General features: G+C 44.9%; 1 non-coding gene across 1 annotated transcript; it reads left to right on the top strand.

Annotated features, from left to right (window-relative positions):
- Positions 1-20,681: 20,681 nt before the first annotated feature.
- Trnas-uga lies at positions 20,682-20,754 on the top strand. Its single transcript has one exon. It is a non-coding gene; the product is annotated as a tRNA-Ser (tRNA).
- The last annotated feature ends 85 nt before the right edge of the window (positions 20,755-20,839 follow it).

Raw genomic sequence — 20,839 nt, 5'->3', positions numbered from 1 at the left:
GTATTTAGGAACATTCGAGTAGGTTAAAGCTACCAAAGTTATACATACCAAGGTGAGGAATTACTTCACGTTTATTATGTTTATTAAAAGGCGTTCACGAGGCAACGAAAAAGAGCAAACAAACGATAGGTTTTTATGCGTATTTTAAAACATTAAATGGAACACGCGCATCAAAAAAAGGCCGCTGCCAGTCTGATGAATCGAACCGTACGGTTCGGGTAAAAGTCAAGTTTTAGGGAACCGTTTTTGCACACACGGTGCGATGGGCCCTCCGGGTACAAACTGCAGATACGAGAGCCTTTTGTGGTAGCTTTTGCGCAGTTCGTACCGGAATGCCCACCGTACCCTATCGGATGTGCAAAAAATGGTTCCCTACAACTCTCTATTGTTACATCGTATAAACTGCTAACCTGAACTCTCCCGTCCTCGTTATTTTATAACGGAGTTTGAAATGCACATGAGGTGAGGCGAAAGCATTTCGACCCACGCGTTGAATAAATACGCTCAGCTTGAACGGTGAGAGACTTCGAGTTTAGTGGACTTGACGAGATCGTATCTACAAAGCGCCCTTACCGAAAACTCTAAAGCTTGCTTGTCATAATGACGTTAGCCACCCTGGACAAGCATTATCTGGAAGTAGCTTTCCTTTATTCTTAAGGTGCATATAAATATACTTCAGATTAATCCTCTATATCACAAATATACGTTAGCCAACACTAACGGTGTGAGGTCTCGTAGATGTTACTGAGCGAGATAAGAAAAAGTTTAGAGCTTTGAACTTGTACGCGATATATTGAACCATTTTTCTAAAATACGTCACTTGATAGAAAGGCCCACCATCCTTTCTGTACTGACGTCACCGCGACCCCCGGTCAAGAAGCAGACGACTTGCTTTCCGAATAGGTTCGAGGCGCCATTATGGTGCCTGGATCGCGTCTTTGACTGGTGTGTTTAGCGTCCTATCCCGCCCATACATCAAAAGTGGTCCCGATGTGGCAACAAATGACGCGAGTGTCATGCTGTTGCCTGTCGCGATCCTGGCGGTTGGCCGTAGAAATGCTGGCGAAAAGCACGAGCGAACGCGAGTGTCGCTGTCGTCACGGCGTCCCTTTAGACGTCCCAAATCCGGCTGCTAGAGCTACCGTGAACTGTCACAGTGGAAAGCGACCTGCAGCAGAACAGGCATCTGCTACATACACCACAGCTGTTGGGACGCCGCCAGGGTCGCGACCGGCGACAGCATGACACTTTTATGACGTCATCAGGCGGAAATCGAGGGACCACTTTTTTGGCCGCGGTAAACACACCAGTCGGAGACGCGTTCCAGGCACCATAGCGCCATACCACCACCACCACCGCCATCATAATCGTCATCATCATCATTGCTAATATTATCGTCAGTATAATTACCGTAAATATCCGGTATGCATAGAGCATAAATAATATTTTGTTCTTTCATTCTTGGGGACTATTGGGCATGGCGTCTTATGTTCCTTTGAGTGTTCTCGAATATCCTTTGGTGACGCCCTTCACGTCCCTGTTATAACGCAACGATCGATCTACTGCATCATTGATGAGGAGGTATCAGAGTGGAACCGCGCATTTTTGCCATTCAAATTGATGGGATCGTTACTCACGCAAACATTTAAATAAAATTATGTTTTTGACCGAGTGGGCAGTGCACGCGGCTATATATATACATATATAATAGATTGCAAATCATTAAACAAAAAAATTTTTTTTGTACGAGTCTTTTTTTATTTTATTGCAGAAACCTTAAACTCGCGCGCTCGCAGCTGCCTTTACTTGTAGTGTTTTATGTGTTAGCCCTGCCCATCTATTATTAATCAGTCTGCGGAAACCTATCCGAAATGCTTCGATCGCCTACCTGATGTGAGCCCGTCTTCCCGGCAAAACAATGAACCGATTTGGAATTTTAGCTCTTCGGCTCTTTTTTCTTTCTTTTTTTTTATCCCACATTGCGAAGTGAGTTTTGCCTCAGAAGCGACGACAAAGTGATTTTTCTTAATCGGTCCCAGAAACGACGAGCGATCCCAAGGTTTCGAAAGCTTGCGGCGGGGAGCAGTACACCTACACTCAATGCAGACGACGCTCGCCGTTGTGATAACTGCCCGCCAGGACTGAAAGCGGCGCTGCATGTCCTCTTTTTCTGCATTGTCGTCTGCGCCGAATGAGCGCGTCGGACGGCCTCTTCGGGTTCGTCGGCGAGGCTGCGTTTTTCACCTCGGCGGGACGAAACATGAGGTAAGTGTCCATCTAAAAATGCAAATTAACTTCTCAAATTACACTTCTTTACGTACCAATCATCCCAAATCAAAATACGAACACGAAAGGAAATGCTACACGTACCGTTTGTGCTAGACCTCGCATGAGCGACGTCGAATGCAGACGACAAGTCGAACGTTAGTTTCGGTTGTAGCCGATGTTTTGAACAAAGGCGCTCATAGAGCCATTATTAACCCTTTACTGATAGTTACAGCTACTGCGGCTTCTTTGTTTAGTTGATGTGCTCGTGTTTTTGGGAGAGGCTTTTTGTAGGGAACGCGTGGCGGTTTACTGGCCACTGGATCAATATATCTCGTTTTTTTTTTTCTCCCGCTTTCCTCAAATGGGACTGCAAAAACACGAGAATAAATGATGAGTTGGTTTGGCCTTATCGAATCCGCGGTACATGTTTGACCGGAAGCAGATCGACTTTCACGAGGGTTCTAAAGCTGCTTTGACCGATCATCGATTTTGTTTTTGTCTTCCATCTAACCCATGTCTCGCCGACGGCTTTGACCGGATGTTCTCTGGACATTCGGTGACAGGAATCGGAAATGTTTTTCTCCCCGTTTCTGGCTCGTAAAAAAGAGCGTCCCCGGTTTGGTTGCGTGTATATTCAAATTCGCATCGCGGCGGTCGTTTCATTTTTTTCTCTTATTCGCCATTTCTTGCGTTGGTTGCAAGAGATTTTGTACTTTCTTAGTGCATATTAGCAGCGATGTTATAATAGTAATAATAATAATAATAATAATAATAATAATAATAATAATAATAATAATAATAATAATAATAATGTTTATTGCATGAACACACAAAACAGCCAGAGACACGGGTTCACCAATGTCATATCTAGTGCTTGCAGAATGTACACCGCCTTGATGAGCAGACTGCTCTTGAAGAGTTAAACAGAAAATTATAAGTGCTAAAAAAGTTTGATTTTGGATACACGTAAGTAAAAAGCAAATTCAATATGATTACTCACAGTATGTAACACCACACTATGAACCAATCTAAAGAAATCATCAGATGAAACAAAAAACAAACTAAAGTCATCTCTCTTGGGATGGGCCTTAGCAAAAACACTTAAGAGCTTTCTTTAATTTTTTCACTGACTTTATGTTATATAATTCTTCGTGAAGCTCATTAAATATCTTTGGTGCATTAAAACATCCTACGCTTTCTTCACAACGCGTTCTTCTTCTGGGCACCTCAAACCGTTGATGGCTCCTGAAAGACCTAGACAAACATTCGGAAGTCTTAAAGGAGCTGTCCCAGTAGTGCCTAGTGATGATAGTGTGCTTTATTGAAATATTAAAATGAGGCAACTGAAGCAATTTGGAGAAGTCCTCTGCAAGAAACTCTGAGTTGTAAGCTACTCTTCTCAGCATACCTTTCAAGACACCATCAATTCCGTTATGCCTTCGCCTGGGAAAGTTTCCAAATAAGGTAATGCCATACACTCTATATAGGAAATGCCTGCGCGTCTATTTACCCGCAAAACACTCAAAGAGCCGATCTCTGCGTCCTACAAAATCAGCTCAGCGAATTATGAGGCAAAGCGTCTGTTTAGACTTCAAATCTATATGCGCTTTGGCATTACGCAATCCAAGCATGACGCTTCGGATTGCGTAATGCCACAGCGCAGACTTCAATTTTAGGTCTAATCGGATGTTCCGCCTCATCATTCGCAATGCTGATTTCGTAGATCGCAGAGATTGGCTCTTTGAGTGTTTTGCAGGTAAGTAGACGCGCAGGCATTTATTAGAGTACATTAAAACACTGCATCCCAATGTCTGCATAATAAGTATCCTAATCGACATCGGGACTAGACAGGATACTATTCCTCCACAGGAACACATGTACAATTTGCACAATATAATGTATGCAGAATCAAGGGCATATACTTAGGCAAACACTCTTTAGCGGGTTTTAAAGCCAGGCAAGTTTTCTTTTTGAGCGGTTGATTTCATTAACGTTTGACGCAAAAAAATCCAACAAGTGTATAGCGTCATCCTGCAGCATACCCATCGCGGTACTATATTGCTCATGACGAGGTAAAAGTAGGATGTCACCGGCGTACTGATGAAAGGCACAGTCCTGCATACAAGATTGCACGTCGTTTACATATACTCGATTTTATACTTAGTATACAACGCTGTCAAAGCTACTGGTGCGAGCGCGTGGCTTCATGTATAAGGTTTCCTTTGCGCGAGAACGCGTGCAAATGATCTGCGAGATAAAACCCCATGCTCGCGCCTGCAGCTTTGACAGCGTCGTACATTGAGTATAGGAGGTATTCACTGGACGCCATATTTGAGGGTGATGTTTAGAGCGCATGCTCAGAACGAGCTCACATTAATAGCCTGCTAAGACCGGCAGCCTTGATGGTGCTAAATGCACGCTCCAAAAGGACTGCGGAAGCTCGCCGTCAGCACGCGCTCAGCAGCATCGCACACGGATATGGCTGTCAATGAATACTCCCTATAGAATAGAGTATACGGATGACAAAATAGAACCCTGATCATAGCCTCCTATATACTGACAAAGCCTGGCAGATCGCCACGAGAAGTGGCCGCCGAAATGGAAAAAGTGGAGCGGCAGACAACCGGTGAAAGGAGAGCTACGTGACTGGCGCCCCGCTGCTGCGACACGCCGAAACACACTTCTCCCGAGCGAACAAGTGTGTTTCGGGACTTCGCCGCTTCAAAAGCTGTGCGCTGACGTCAAGGTTCCCCGAGAAATGGCTCTCAGATGTTCTGTGCTACCAGATCCTCGCGCTCCAAACCTGCGACCAGTCACTCTATGGCTCCATCGTCGAACTGCCAGGCTTTGTGAGTATAGATGAGACTATGCCCTGATGTACTACTGCTCGCAGCCAAGCTCTAGAACGTTTTCTGTCACCGACCAACGTCCTCTGAGACCATGTTAGTTAAAAAATTAGCAAGAAGTGAAAGATATGTACCTCTGAGACCATAAAGATTTAGTTCTTGAGGCAGAATTTTATGAATAACCGTGTCGAACGCCTTGGAGGCATAAAAACAACAACAACAACAACAACAACAAGGCACACCAAAAGTTGAATATTGTCAAAGCAGGTGTTCGACACGTCCAATAGCTCTTCCAGTAGAGGCTGTGTGCCGTGTTGCGTTCGGCCGAGCAGGGCTCCAGGCCACGGCGAGAACACGACGCCGGGAGCAGGGCAGACGGACCTTTTAATCCCAGGCATCTCGCCGAGAGACGAAATCCGAAGAACAAAACAGGCGGTGGCGCGACTGACTTTTATCGGCTGCAGCCAAGAACAATACAAGAAAAAGTGCGAGGCCGAAGATAACGCTTTTTGCGCGGCGGCTATCACCAGTTGTGCGCCCTCGTGCGCTGACGCGTGACAGCGTAACAGCCGCGACTCTTGACAAAACCGTATTGGCAGGATGACATAAGGTTACGCTTCTCAAAGAATCAAGGCCGTAACAAATGCTTTTCCGAAAATTTAGACGATGAAGGCAAGATTGATATCAGGCGATTACTTCCAAAATTTCCGCTGGTCACACGTTTAAATAGCGGCTTAACCACTGTAGTCTTCAGATTGTCTGGTATGCAGCCCGAATTTAGTATTTCGTTTAAAATAATGAGCAGCACATTGCATATGGTGTCAACGTTTCTTCGGAGCTCACCCATACCAATGTTGTCACAATATAACTCCTGCCTGTCCAAGCACGAAAGGAAAGCTGACGTAGCTACGCTTTTATGTAACGTTAGGGATCTTTCACCCAGATTTCTGAAAACTTCCGAAAACAAAGCGAAATATGTATTGAAGCCGTTTGCAGGAGATAATGCATCGCGTCCAAAACAAACCCCCAATTCGGTGGTTGACCTAACAGGGATCCCGCGGAGTTCGTTTATAGGGTTCCGTGTCTTGGCCAAGGTCACGAGATGATTCACAAAATTTATTCTTGTAATGCATTTTTTTTTTTTTTTTGCCGAAGGCAGGATGGCGTTGGCACTATCTTACATTCCTACCTCTTAATCTTTGGGTTATTCCTGCTGCAAGCCCATGTCAGCTCCTTCCGGTTAACTGCTGCCAAAATGAAAGCATTCAATCCCGGTAGATTAGGTTTTCTCTTTTATACAATTGAGTCTCAAAGAACTTAGAACATGAGTAAACCTGTTGTAAATTTCGGATGTAGATGACGAGCCAACAAGATCTTCATATATCTTATCCAATCAACTATACTGATTGTTCGTCGTGATTGAGAGGGCTCGGCTCTCGGGCCAACCCCCCCCCCCCCCCCCCCCCGACCCCCTACCCCCCAAAAAAGAAAAAATAAGGCTCAACCGCACGTCTCAAAGAAACGGTCCGCCAGTTTCTGGCCAATCACGTCGCTGATCTCATTAAAGCGTCAGGCGCTCTTATGTTCAAATGATCTATACAGGATGATTACATTCCGTCTGAAAGATGCTCCTCTCTTGTGGCAGAGCCAATAAGGCGGTATACTTCGAATTCCACAAGCAAGTTTGAGTAACCCACCACCTGGGTTTTAGAAAACGCCAGCGTGTCAATGTTAATATATCCCGTAATTCATAGACAGCGTTCAGCTTCCAGGCCTTCGAGTGCCATTCGGAGCTCCCGAATCAAGCTGTCGATGCTTTCAGGCGGGGGCTTGTGCAAAGCATGAAGAAAGAAACTGCTTTGAGAATTTGTTATCTTTAGAGCAAAATATTCGGATGCCTCGAACGTGAGATCCTGGCGTTCTGCGTGTCACCCATTCTTTGCGAATATACGGCCACATCTCCTGCCATGTCATGTGAAACACAAATGACTAAAATCAGCGAGATTATCAAATTTAATTGATCCCTCATGAGCGTTGATATCCGGCAGTACAAACACATCAACGGCGGTGATGACATCTCTTATCAAAAGAAAAGAACAGACCCCAAAAATACCTAATGCTGCGAATATTTACGTGTACCACAGTATGTGATGTGATGCCGTCGCTAATTGCGAAGTTAATCGTAATGCTCGAAACATCCGGTAGCCTAGAAAAAAAAAAAAAAAACTGAGACGAAGCCATCGATTTACATTATTTTTTCCAGGTCAGGCTGTCGGTAGATTCGGATGGGACGGCCACTCTCGTCTCTCTTCGCGAAGATGCTCCCCTCATCACCCATCCAAACTTGAAGTGTATTTCTCTGGCACGGGAACGCGTCATCCAGAAGAGCTCTCTGCTGAGCCTAGTCAGGTTTTCATTGAAATATAGATGCAGCAGCGATGACCCCTGGTTTAGTGCCTGTAACCTAGCGCGTGCATCCAACCACTTCTTCTCGCCGCCAGCCGACTAAAACCGGAGCAAAGCTTGCGGGGTCTCGCTTTTCCCGCTGGGGAGGCGGTCGGTTTACGGCGACCACTTCGGACGGCTGGAAATCGGAGACACCCATCCTCCGTACAGTGCGTGCAATGATTTCCTCAATGTATTCCTGAGGTCGCTGAGGCAGGCCGGGATTTTCCGGATTAGGGAGGTAGCTGTACTGCTCGTTCGTGTCAAAGACAGACAAAAGGCTTGTGGAACAGGACCCTTCAGTTCGCGATCAAAAAGCGTCCCCACACACGTACAGTGTCAAACTCAACGTGCACCACATACGCTGTGATGTAAACGATGCCAGTCACATAACCGCATACACATACACAGTACAGTCACAAAGTTGCACTTATATATCGGAGCACTTGTTTCTGTTTTTATACTGAGTCTACAGTGTAAACATCGTCCGGTAGGCCATGAAACAGTGAAGGCACATAGAAATTTAGAATTCATTTCCTCTAGTTCGCCACAACAAAGAACGTTTCATAGCGCTCGGCGTGCCGAACTGGTCTAGACATCACATGGGGTATCTTGAAATGATCACACCAGAGGTGTGTTCGTGCAACGGATTGAACCAATAAAGAGTTGAACAATGGCATACCCAAGGCTACTCTCATCTCTTCTTCAGTTTCCGACATTGAACGATAGTCAATGATTTTAAATATTTCTTTTGAAGAAAAAATAAATTTTTGACCCCATCGTCTTGGACCTTGACCAAGAATAGTTAGTCCATAACGCAAAACACTGAATGCTAAAGCGTGGGCTATTGCCTTTTTCGTTGAATTAGGTATTAGAGACCCGGTATTGTACAATAAACAGGATACATTCTTCAGTCTTTCGCAACGTTTTGGGAGATGGGAATTCCACGATAAGTCACTGTCAAATTCAATTATTAAATATTTAGCATGGCCTACATCAGATACAGGACAACAGTTACAAGATGTGCAAAGAGAGCTATAAACATAGAAAGGATGATCGGACATTAACATTTTAAGAGGATTACGAAAGCAGACAAGCTGAGTTCTAGACAGGACCAACTTGAATAGGGGGGAGACCTGTCTCGCGCGCCCTTCCTATGGGAGAGCTACTGGAGCTCTAGTTGACGTTGCGGCTACAAGGCGGCGCGCAAAGCCCCCCTATCGTTTTGAATGGGGAAGGCTGCGCGATTCACGTTGCGATGCTGAAACCTGTGATTTTGTCTTACAGGCGTCTATTAAATCATGAAATAACTTAACACTGGTGCAGCTTTGCGCGCAAAAATTTCCTTTTATTGGATTCACTCAGTAATAAATAGGTATATGAAGCATTTCTTTTACACTAATTACAAAACAAATTCTATACATGATTCTCACAGAATTCTTAAACCTTCAACACCTTTCGGGAAGTCGGTTTTTCTTTTATGACCTACTTTGCCCGGCGCTCCCCCATCATGTTTGATGCAATGTTTGTCAGAAAAGGCCTCGTGCACTTCCTGACCACGATTGTAACCCGGGTGGCTCTGTGATTTTGTGAGTTGTTGACTCCACAGCTGAATAGCGGGTTAATTGCTCGCAATTGCCGACAGAACCTTTTAATTAACGGCAGCAGTGGCTTCCTCAATGCTCATAACCTCGTCTCGGCAGAATTAGATGCGCTCTCAAGCATTCTCAGAAAGTTGACGAAGCGGGGACTGGCATAACGCGGTACCCCACGGTCCAGGTTATGTGCTATAGCAACGGTTACTCTGTTGTGTGAAGGGGCCTTGATCTCGTGCAAGCACCTGTCGCAGGCAATGTCTTCAGCCGCCCTCACGAGGAAACCTCACATGAGTGCCAGAGTGATGGTTTGCAGTCCTGGTGCTGGAAAACCTAACAAAAAAATTGTTTTGCGTTTTTTACTAGTTTTAACTAAATTTTAAATAAACGAACGTCTGAAGTTCCTTTAAGAATGGTTTTAAAATCTTCATATTTCTCGGCGAAGCAGCATGCTGAAGTACTGGCTTTTGCAGCAGCGCACAAGAGGCTTCAAGAAAAATAAATGATGATGATGATGATGATGACCGATGACCGAGCATCCGCTCGGTCATCGGAGCCGCTCAGTTGCCTCACCGCAGAAAAGGGCGACTCTACTCTGTCTGAAGAGAACTTGAACGTTAAAATGTACTTGTATCCTTAGTCCATTAGGTGACATGTACACAATACAGAAGACAACGTTGTGACTGCCAAGGCTTCGTCAATTTCGGACGTTAAATATATTCTGACCGACAGTGCCGTTCTCTTCCAATTGTTCACATACTCGATGAATGTGTTCTCGAGTCAAAATATCGAGAGGTCCATCGGCTCCACCTCGGCCTCTCCGAGGCAGCATTGCTCTCGTTCACCGGTCTCGCCGTTCGTAGTTGATAAAATTCTTGTGTCGCCATGTATAACTGTTACAAATACTCGGAAAGATGAGTTGCACGCAAGAAGAAAATTAATTCCTACCATCGGATAAATCTCGAACACGGAACACCGTTGGCACCGCTGTAATTTTCAGCATTTTTTATATTCCCATTCTCTTTATAGTCATCTGATGTAAAATGCAGCAAGCATAGGACAGTGCCCCCGCTATCACTTGGGTGCCACTGGGAGTTCTTTTTTAACTTCAAAAGAAAAAAAAAAAAAACGAAAACAACAACTTTAAAACATGTCCTGACTGCCTTGTTTTTTTTTTGTTTTTTTTTTTTCAAATACAATATGTCGTTTTTAATTTTACTTTCCTAGATCACTGAGATGAAAAAAAATATTAAAAATCGGCATTTACCCGCTCTCGAGATTGTTCTGATTCATTCTTCGCGGACACTCGATGATGGAAATTCGTGAGGTGAAAATCTTTTGCCCTTTTTGCCGTGCGAGCTACAGAGCGGCAAGCAACAGTCTACCATTTAGCCGCAGTTCGAGTCGACACTTAAATTTTCGGATCGTAACACCCAGATTCCAGCGGCGCAGCCACCTCGCTGCAGTGCTCCCCAAGGCTTCCCGGACTGGATCCGGTAGGGAAGGCTGGGGGGGCTCCGCGCGCCACCACGAGCGTTCGTGAGGAATGCGCGTACTACTGAGCCGGCGCTGAGCCACCGTTCAGTAGACAGGTCTCCCCTTATTTAAGTTGGTCCTGGTTCTAGATGTATTTATCGTACGATAATTTGTCTTAAACCAGTCATGAATTCGACAAGTGTCGTCTTAAAGTAAAGGGATTGCTACTGGATAATCAAATTGTTTCGAAAGCAGCACTGCATTATCTTCGCATTGGAACAGTTTACATGTTGAAACGGCGTTGGACATATCGTTTAGAAAAATCTCCGAAAGAAGAGGTGACAACACATAACCTTGGGGAACCCCAGTTTCTAAGTTAACTCGGGAATTTCGACTATTACCTACAGAAACTAGTTATGCCCTTGTAGTTAAAAGTAGTGCAGTTGAGAAAGGAACGAACCGCAGAATCCAATGTTTTGCAATTTACTTAGTAAACTTTTGTGACTCACTGTATCGATGCCTCTGCAACATCGATAAAAAACGCACAAGCAACCTGATGTCTCTCGAAGGCCAGATGCCATTCGTCCGCAAAATCTTCCAGAAGTGGCTGCGTCCCACACGCCCACTGACAAACCCATGTTGTGACACAATATTAACTACTGCTACTACTACTACTACTGCTACTATTATTATTATTAAGAATACTACTACTACTACTACTACTACCACTACTACTACTACTATAATAATAGTGATACTATGTTTTTCTATTAGTGTCCAAAAAAAGTCACATAAGCCTACTTCTTGGAGAGAGCCAGAGAGAGACAGAGAGAGAGGGGGGAAGGGTTTATTAAGGAAGGACAGAGAGGTTAACCTGAGCGTAGGTTCTGGTTGGCTACTCTGTACTGGCGAGAAGGAGGAGGGGGAAGAAGAGATAAACCAAAACTCTAAAAAGATAAAGCAAACATTGACCTAATTTAGAAGTTTGGCCCTCGCGCAGAATGGGCATTATTATCAAAACAAGACAACACAGTACACTCCATCAAAGTGCCACTACTGAAAGTATACTCTTAAAAAGATAAAACACGAAATCAAGCAACACAAAGAGCATCAAATGCAATATATATTTTCGATTTCCCAAGAAGTTACAAGCATATATGTCCATATCGGTGTCAGACATTTCGTTATAGAGATGCTGAACTCTAGACATGGACGAGGCAGGAGGATGGTTATTCAAGTAAAATGGCAAAATAAATCTACCACTCCGAATAGGGGCATAACAATTCACAAATGCCACCAATGTAGCATTATCAACTTTTCCTAAAATGATTTTGTGCGAAGATAACAAATCACGCGCTACACGTCGCTTCGATAGCTCTTTTAAATCAGGATATACTGAATAGAATTGGAGTTATTTATTATTTATTTACAGGAAAAACCTGCAGCGTCGAAGCTCCGGCATTATAGCAGGTCAGCCCGTATATATATATAAAACGCTAAAAAAGGACATTTGAATGTGCAGAGGGGCAGTCAGTAAACAAAATACATAAACGTTGAGCATAAATAACAATCCTAAACAATTCGCACCAGACGCTTCTGCACGCGATCAATTTCGGTCAAAAAGCCACTGAACTAAATTCAAGTCTTGAACTACAAAAGGACGAAATAAATGATTTAGACCTAAAGAAATTACGCAGCATACGTGAAACCATCCCCAACATACGTAGGGATAACGACCATTGATGGTAAAATGTTCCTTGAAAGTAAGACGGCCATCTACAAGAACGCCAAGGTGACGAACTGTAGATTCACGCTGAATCATTATGCCTCTGTTTAGGGCATAACAAAAATTATTCTCATCACGCTTTATGAGACAAGGAAATAAGCTTAGTTTTTTGTGGGCTCAGAAATAAATGATTGCGTGCGCACCACATTGGCGCATGATTAATATCTTGATTTAGTAGCGAACCAGAATCAGAACCACGAACCGCTAAATAAAGCTTGATATCATTGGCAAATAAATAATCTTAGAACTTCAAACAGCAAAAGAAATTTTGCTGTTCGAAGGAAAGATTTAAACCATGCGAGACGGTGAGGGAATAGGCCATACAACTGAAATTCCGACAGTAATAAACAAAAATGATTTACCGTCTCAAAAGTCTTTGGCATATCAAAGTTCACGGCATCAACTTGTCCTTGTTAAAAAAAAAAACAAAAAAAAAAACACAAAAAAAAAACACACCGGTGACGAGTAATAAAAAAGTAAACATAGGCTGGTTTCAACTGACCTCCCTTTAACAAATTCCATGTTGAACCGGATTGATCTTTTGGCGAAAATAGATCGGCAATCACCTATGAATAACGATTTCAAACTTCTTCGAAACATCACAGAGAAATGACACCGTCGGTAGTTATTCACCTGGTAAGCGTCTTCTGCTTTAAATATTGGTGTTATAATATCGCTTCTCTCCATTGCCGTGGAAGAAAACACCATAACTAAATGACAGATTAAAGCTGCACCAAAGAACAGGAGCAAGAATACCTCCCGGAACCTTTGAAAATAAAACTCCAGGTAATGTCACAACAGTAAGACCGCTTAGGCTGAAGGCCAGCAGGACTTTATCGTCACTGATATCGCAGAAGAAAGTCGCGATTGTTCATCGTTGAATAATAATTTTCATGCGTAAGCTGGAAAAAAAAAAGGAGCTGAAGTAACTGGCGAATATATTTGTAACCAAATTACTCGACGAATAACAGAATTGTGATATGAGGTGATTACCCCTGCTCTTATCTATTACATATGCTGTTTCGCGAAAAGCCGAAACGCTCCCGGGCCGCTTATCGGGCAGCGTTCAACAAATCCCGTGCGCGACCAGAAGCGTCGCTGCGGTCGCAATTCGCGATTTGCCAAACGTTCACTGTGACATCTTTATGTGGATTATTTTTCCTTTATCGACGGAAATAGCGCAAAGCCAGAGCGTCAACAATGACAATGTTTGTTTAAGAACGGGATGACTCGGAGCTTTCACAGTTATTTTTTACACGTTCCATGAAACTTGTAGTTCAGAAATGAGAAAAAGTTGCCGAAGGTTACAACTCATGGCGTAACCGCGAGGAGTATTCTGGTAGTGACGTCACGAACGGAAACCCTGAGAGGGCGCATAAAAACTTAAGAGGCGTGTGCAATGCCACCCTCCAGTTAAAATAAATAAATAAATAAATAAATAAACTTTTTGATACTTGTTGTTAAAGTAAACAGATAAAAAGTCAGGAATAGAAATAAATGTAAACACAGTTTTGTGTATGGTTGACATTCTGGCTATGACGTAAATATTTTACAGAAAAAATATTATACACGCACTAAGACCAAGAGTGAAATAAAAGCAAAGCGAATTACCGTAGAGGATTAAAAAAATATAACAAAATCAGGCTTCTACTGACAAGAACATGATTGACCTGTACCGCAAAGACCATGACATCAAACAGTCTCATAAGGAAGAGGTTCAAGGATGACATACAAGTAAACGATTACATGGAGACAGACAATACGGATCGAACCAAAAGTTCCTTATCAGACTTAAACACTTATAACCATCTACATGCATCCTTCCTCAACGATGTTTTACTCATATGTTCAGGCGGCAAGTGGGTAAAGATATATTGGTACATAACACGCACGCGTACCTTCGCCAGAACGAGTGCCAACGAAAGACATAAGGAAAGGTGTCTGTGTGTGTCGAAGAGCACGTGTGCATAAACTTAAGATCGTAAACGCGAAAAAAAAAAGCGCAATACTACAGAATGTATATGTATGATTTTAAAGTTAGGTAGTTGCAAATAATAAAAAATAAAAGTTTGAGTCTTCGGCTGTTTTCGAGTTTGTATAAGAAATACTTTCGAGAATGCCCTTGAAGACGCAGTCCACCTTGGTCTATCAAAATCGAAATAATTTCCAAAAACGGCATTGGAGTAGCGAAGGACGATATAGGCAAGGGAATGCACAATGATTCTTTAAACGCATATAGGAAGAAAATATTTTGTATTATATAAGAGACTACTAGTGCTTATTTTTTTTAAAATATAAGTAAAATAGAAATACCTTTTAAGACCATTATCAAAATACTAATAACAATAATGATTATAATACCCTAAGTATATAAAGTGCCACAAAACAACGACAGTGACCTATGAATCCGTGCACCTTCAAAAGAACGCTATACGTAAGAAAAAAAAATCATCACACTCAAGACTAACTATAGACCTTTTCTGCAAGTGCGCCGCCATCTTGAATTGACGTCACTTCCAGTATGGGCGAAAACATTGTTTTGCCTTTGCCACGCCAATAGAAGTCATTTAGGATATAAGCGTAACCGTCACACTTTCTCGTTTTGCCTCCCCTTGAAACGTTGGATTATTTTTTCGTCGCCCATACCGGATACGCTTATTAGGTGGCTGGGAACGAGAGTACACAGAAAAGGTCTATACAAGTGAATACAAAACACAACGTTGATTAGTCAGTAACTATCGAATCGCCCATCGTGCGGCGGCACGCGGAGACTGATACACAGATGTTGACATCTGTAGTTGAGGAACTGTACTGTGTATAAACAAGCGAGTGTTTGCCCACACCAGGTACGCGCACGGCGCCTGCGCAGGAACCAGGTTCCCTTCAAGTGCAGTTTCTGCGCATGCGCAGGGACGACAGCAGCGCCACTGCAGTGCCCTGGTGTCACAGAGTTGAGTTGGTGCATAGAGTGACTCTATCCGAAATACGCAGTGCATATAACCGCATCCGAAACATATAGTCCTAACCATAATGTGTATAATTTCGCAGTTGGGGATGAAGGATCGCTCTGTGACAGGCAGATCTTTAATCGAGTCGGCTTTTATTGACCCGGGAATTAGGAACGCAGCGAGCGACCTCCCGCGGTCACGTCGTTTTATCATTAACCTTGGCACCTCCGAAAAACGAACTCTGGGGCTGAATTCGGTCATCTGTGGCGTAGAAGGAAGAAAGGTCACACACATACACACGCAAAAAAAAAAAGAGAGAAAAAGATTGCCGTGGGATGTGCATTGTAGCGTTTCAAAACAAGTTCGCGTACGCGTTCACGAGGCGCAAGCGTGCGTGCACATTTTGATACGCCAGTTTTGCGGTGGGTTAATGAATTTTGCGGGCGACTTTGAAACATATGTATAACAACGATTCCTAAGCTTGCAATGCGCGAACGTTCACACTTTAAATTTCAAAAGCCAAGGATAAAAAAACAACATAAAACTTCATTCGGCTGAGGCCAAACAACAATTATGAAGCGCAACGAGCACGTCCTATGTGCAAGCAAGCGTCGTACCACGTTCCACGCGGCGGCGTGTGCTTCGAGAATACCTCTGTTCGGATATAGCGCGTCGTTTCGGGAAATCTGAACCCGGCTTTTCGCACCGCAAAAACAAACTAAACTCCAACTCTATCAAAACGTAGCCCCAGCCGTTCGAGCAAAATGCCAATGTTTCAGCATCCACCGTTATCTTATTCAAAATCTGTAAGCGCTTTTCTCTAAATTTGAATGGAAAAAAATAGCGGCCGACGGAATTCTCGAATACATAGTGCTCTATAAGCGCCAGAAACCGAAAAGGGCCGAAAATGGGCGCCATTTTCCCGTTCAAAATTAAAACAAAATCACTTATTACTTTCGAATAAGACAGCGGTTGGTGCTGAAACTTTGGCATCTTGCTCGAATGGCTGGTGCTACGTCGTGACGGAGTTTGACCACTCCGCGATATCTAGTTTATTTTTGCGGTGCAAACAGCCGGGTTCGGATTGCTCCCAAACACCCGGTAACTCGTTCGTTGTGGTTTAATAAGACAGATAAGAAACGCCAGAAACTGAAAGTGGAGTATTGAAATGGTTAGCACGCCCGATCGGATATTGGGAGACCCGGTGTTGAAATCCGGGCTCCGTGCCAGAGATTTTCGTCTTTCGGCGGCTTCGTAGACTGATGAATTTCACTGTTCATTCACCTTCATATTTTCGGTTTTGTCCTCTTTGGAAACCGTGTACGATGATGAAAAGTGCCCGTGATATATTCAAACGTGGCTCCTGATTATCGCGGATGATGATACAGTGTGTCTAAAGCTCACAAACAAGAAATAATACATGTACATGTGACGAGACAAATGGGGAGAGGAAGCGAAGCCGAGAAGTGCGAATTGCTTCTTGAATCGCGGAACGACAAGGCAAAACGGATGTATTTCGATAGAAGCTTCACATCGCTTAATGACTTGCTCGACTCTTTTATGAAGTTTGATCGGGCAAGCGGAAAAGCCAAGAAACCCGAGGAAAAGAATGTCACCAGGCCTCAAGGGAGCCGAACATTAAAAGAGATATTTCGACGACCAATCAAGCTTCGTCGCACTTGGCGCCCTTTTTGAAATTCAGTGCCATCTGGTGTCTCAGGTAGCAGTCTACATTTTTTTTCTGCCGTTCTAATAGCGACAATCGACCTGCAATTTGTACATTTTTGCCGGGCACCATCACTTTCGCTAGTCAGCAGCACTCGACATTGTGCTCTTTACCTTACGATTCTTACTGGACCTGTCAGTTTCGACGGTGATATATATTGACCCGGGAATTAGAAGAAGAATACAAGCGATAAGAACGAGGCACAAACCAACATTGATGCCGTGATAAAATTTTGTACACGAAGGCTTGCGGAAAGCGCGGAAGCGTTGGTATCTTTGAAGAACACGTCACGATTCCCTCCTCGCACCGAACGCGACGGGAAGGAGGGAAATTCAGCGTTATTTCGAAAGCGCTGTTGTGGCTACTTTTTGGCGCATCAATCTGGAATATAATTTTGATGTTCGTAACCCCAGAAGCCAAATAATGATTACTTAAGCATCTTTTTTTTGTTTCTTCTCAACTACTAAACCACTTTAGTTTTCCCCTTGAAACACGAATCCCAGCCGAACGTGACGCAGCCCTTTTGTCAAATCTGTGCCAAACGCTGGTTTCCTGTAGGTGTCGTATAGACCATCTAGCACAATGGCCTTTCTGTCTATACCTCGTTTCACCTTCAGTTCAAATGCAGCCGACGCTAGACGAGTTGATGCGGCCAATCCTACACCGTCAAAAGCATACATCAGTGGGCCTTTCACTGTTTAGCGACGATAGAACATGTACAAAAAATGAAAGACGTTTGCAACTACCTGTAATACCGAATCAGAGCGCAGCTCTTGAGGAGGAAAAGGAGATGGTACGAAGAGGAGGGTATGCCTCTCCTCCACCTTTCCTCCTGTCCTCCCCCTTCCTCTCCCCTCCTCCATCCTCCCTCCTTCTCTCATTCTCCTCCCCTCCTCCTCCCCCTCCTTTCCACCTCCTCCCTCTCCCTCTCTCCTCCCTCGTGCCCCTCTAGCCTCGTTACGTCACTGGTTAAGGTCTCGTAAAGGTCGTGACCTTTACTGTGAAGGTCGTGACCTTCGGCGTGACCTTCATGAGTGACCTTGGTGACGTCACTCGTGACGTCATTATAGAAAACGTCCCATAATGCGACGCGCGGTTACGACTGACGTTGTCGGTGGTGCTCTATAAACGCCGGAGGAAAAATGCAGGAGTCCGAACCAGAGCTTCGGCTAGAGTCAATTTCTTTCTCTTTATTTTCCTGGCTCCCAAGCCACGAGCGCTGGCAGAGGCTGGTGCTCGTGATAGCCAGCATTGCGAGCCTAGCGCATCTGTCTGTGTCACTAAAAGATCCCCCCCCCCCCCCCCCCCCCCCTTGTTTGCGCGGAGCAAAAGCTGTGGTTGTGCTCCACGTAACGATCTTTTTGGAACCAGATTTGCTGGTGGGTGTTGGTAACTTGAGTAGTTGTTCTGGACAGTTCAAGCGGGAAAACGTCCGGATTTGTCACGGAGGAAGCTAAATAGGCAGGTTTCACGCGGTCCAGCGTGACCACATCGTGACTTTCGTTGATGTTGACCGTGATAGTTTTTTTCTGTTCGAGAAACAACTTCATAGGGCCCGTCGTAAGCTAGCGTGAGGGGTGCTCGTACAGCATTTCTTCGCATCAATACGTGTGTACAAATCCGGAGGTCGTCGCTAATAAAAACCTGCCGTGGAGTCCGTTGTCTGTGTGACATTGGTCGCAGGGAGGAAGAGAAATTTCTCATCTCTTGAAGGTAGGACGGGATGTCAGGATCTTCCGATGGTACATGTGTGAGAAATTCTCCAGGCAACCTAAGCGTAGTGCCATAGACGAGCTCGGCTGAGGTGCAAGCGATGTCTGTTTTGAAAGTAGAACGGATTCCAAGGAGAACGATAGAAGGTGGCTAACCCAATGACCACGATCTTCTTTCGTCATCAGTGCTGCCTTGAGTTGGCGATGCAGCCGTTCAACCATCCGATTGGATGAAGGGCGGTATGCAGTGCTGTGTACGTGGCGTACACCCAAGATCTTGGTGAGGGCCGTGAAAAATTTACATTGAAACTGTCGGCCACGGTCGGTCGTGATGGTGGACGGACAGCCAAACCGCGCGATCCACGTAGATAGGAAGGTGTGGGCGACTGTCTCCGCTGTTATGTCGGTGAGTGGAGCAGCTTCCGGCCATCGCGTGAACCTGTCCACACATGTCAAAACGTATCGGTAACCGCTTGACGATGGTAGAGGTCCCACAATATCATGGTGGACGTGATCAAATCTGGCATCTGGAGGTCGAAATGGTGCAGCGGTGTCTTCGTGTGTCGAAGTACTTTGGAACATTGACATTTGCTGCATGTTTTGGTCCATAGACGGATGTCAGCGTTAATCCGGGGCCAGATGTATCGTGCCGTAATGAGACGTTGCGTTGCACGAATGCCCGGATGACTAAGACCATGAATGGACTGCAAGATAGCTTGTCGAAACCGTTGGGATATGTATGGTCTAGGTGGTACCGGTTGGCACGTCGCAGACAAGCTCGCAGTCTGCGAGTGGCAGTGTGACGGGTTGGAGCTGCAGAGATGTAGAGGACGCTCGTAGCTTTTGCACCTCGGAATCTTCCTGTTGTGCGGAGACCAGTTCCGAAAAACTGACAACAGGAGGTGATGAAACACGTTAATGCGTGAGAGCGCGTCTGCTGGCGTGTTGTCCGTTCCAGCGACATGGCGTAGATCAGTGGTATACTCGGAGATGTACGAGAGGTGTAGGATTTTTCTGGCGGAGTAGGAATTGTGATTTCCCGCGAATGCGCAAATCAGGGGCTTGTGGTCAGTTAGCACGTAGAAAACTCGGCCTTCCAAGAAGTACTGGAAGAGCCGAACGGTCGCATAAATTGCGAAGAGCTCGCGTCCAAACGTGCTGTAGCGTGTCTCCGCAGGTTCGAGCTTCTCTGAGAAAAATCCAAGCGGATTCCATCCATTTTCGCCGTTCTGCTGCAAGACAGCGCCGACAGCAACATTGGACGCGTCTACCATGACACGCGTCGGGGCGTTTGGCATAGGATGCACGAGTAATGTGGCATCGACAAATGCTTGCTTGCCCGCGGTGAAAGCCTCCAGTGCGCTGGTGGTCCATGATATCTGTGCCGAACACTTGCTCGGAGCTCGGAGCAAGTCTGTGAGAGGCTGCACATTGCGAGCCTAGCGCATGTCTGTGTCACACGTCCATAATGCAACGCGCAGTTTCGCCGACGGCGACGGCGAAGCCGCTCAAGCCGGAAACGGGCGCCTAAGAGCTGCGCTATAAAACACTACGAGCACCGTGTTTTTTGCGCTTTTGAAGCTCTCTGATTGATTACATAAGTTCGAAAGCGTCGCCTGCGTCGGGACTTGAGAAGAAGGTGGGCAACTGTGCCGGGCACTTCATTTCGTTTTGTCTATTGCGCCACGCCTCCCATATGATTATAATGCAATTAAATGCAAAGATGCAAGCGAGCTGGACAGAATGAATATAATGCAATTAAATGCACTTTCCCATTTAACTGCATTATAATCATTACCTTAAAATGCAAGCTTTTCACCCTTGTTGGTGTTAGACTGCTGGCAGCTGATAAAACCCGTTTGCTCTACTGACGTCTAACCCCTGGATAGCTCAGTTGGCAGAGCGCTCCACTTGAAATGGAGAGGTCCCGGGTTCGATACCCAGACCAGGCGGATTTTTCCGGTCGAGCACCAGTCACTTAGCCGTGTTTGGAGATTCCTGTTTGTCCTTTGTGTCGCTTCAATCCAGGTGCAGGCA

This window comes from Ixodes scapularis, unplaced genomic scaffold (genome assembly GCF_016920785.2).
Source record: "Ixodes scapularis isolate PalLabHiFi unplaced genomic scaffold, ASM1692078v2 PGA_scaffold6__148_contigs__length_123643588, whole genome shotgun sequence".
Lineage (NCBI taxonomy): Eukaryota > Metazoa > Arthropoda > Arachnida > Ixodida > Ixodidae > Ixodes > Ixodes scapularis.
The sequence above is the reverse complement of the archived record's forward strand: the minus strand, read 5'-3'. Positions and strand labels throughout refer to the sequence as shown.